Source organism: Penaeus chinensis, chromosome 29, assembly GCF_019202785.1.
Source record: "Penaeus chinensis breed Huanghai No. 1 chromosome 29, ASM1920278v2, whole genome shotgun sequence".
In the NCBI taxonomy this organism is placed as follows: Eukaryota; Metazoa; Arthropoda; class Malacostraca; order Decapoda; family Penaeidae; genus Penaeus; species Penaeus chinensis.
The window spans coordinates 13,182,607-13,183,536 of record NC_061847.1 but is presented as its reverse complement, the minus strand read 5'-3'; the positions used below and the strand labels follow the sequence as shown (position 1 = coordinate 13,183,536).

At 37.3% G+C, this 930-nt stretch overlaps 1 protein-coding gene across 2 annotated transcripts in view; it reads right to left on the bottom strand.

Annotated features, from left to right (window-relative positions):
• Window positions 1-930, bottom strand: part of LOC125040774 (mast cell tryptase-like) — a 23,023-nt gene continuing 22,093 nt past the window's right edge. For both annotated transcript variants that reach the window (XM_047635493.1, XM_047635494.1), the window contains exon 7: window positions 1-930. This exon is cut by the window's right edge and continues 1,792 nt beyond it. The gene's annotated coding sequence lies outside the window, so the exon portion shown is untranslated.

Below are 930 nucleotides of genomic sequence, written 5' to 3'. Positions count from 1 at the left end.
TTTCCTATTAAATATATATTTGAACTCTCTACAATAGACGTGCTGGTCACGTCAAGGTTATAACAAAATCACAGTCAATACGGTGTATCACGAGAAAGATAACCAGGGCATCATTTAAAGCAGAAATTGGAACAGAATCGTCGACACACTAATGCCTGTAATAGCAAAGTGGGGATTCTTGTCACGAATTATGAAATTGTTAATCCACTCTGGATCGTTATCTTTTTTAAGATTCACCGGAAGGGAAGATATTGTTGTCTACATGAAATAAGAAAATAAATAAATACACAAAAGTATAGAGTTGTGAGTATCACAGCTTCGCTAGATAAAGGCTATGGAGTATCTTTGCGTTTAACATGGTACATCAACCTAATTTTATGTTACAGAAGTAGGATTTGAAATGATAATACTAAATATGATGATAACATTAATAATTAAAAACAATAACAACAAAAAAACTATTAAAAACAGCAAAAGTAAATATGAAAACAATAACAGCAGCAAACAGAACGGATTTTCCAGCTGCGGGAATCCTCGACTGACTCAGAACTACCAAGACTCAACGAAACAATAATTTGTCGCTGATGGTTTTCACTGCTCAGAGAACTAAATCAATAAATAAAATCATTAACCTAACCATCACCGACAGATGGCACTACATGCACTTGTACCGATGCACATGAGGAGCAGGCACTTGTGGTACGGCCGCTACGCCCAGGAAGCGCCTCTCGGCTGACCCTCCGCAACGAGAGGACTTCTTTCTTGTCCTCTTCGACGCCTTTTGTTGGAAGACATAATTAATTCATATGTATGTTCGAAGAGAAAGAGGGGGTTACGATACGGGAATGAGAGAGGAAGGGAAAACGTTTGAAAGCAGAGCTCTTCAGTCAAAACGTCTTAGCAAATGATATTAAATGATTTTAGATCAAT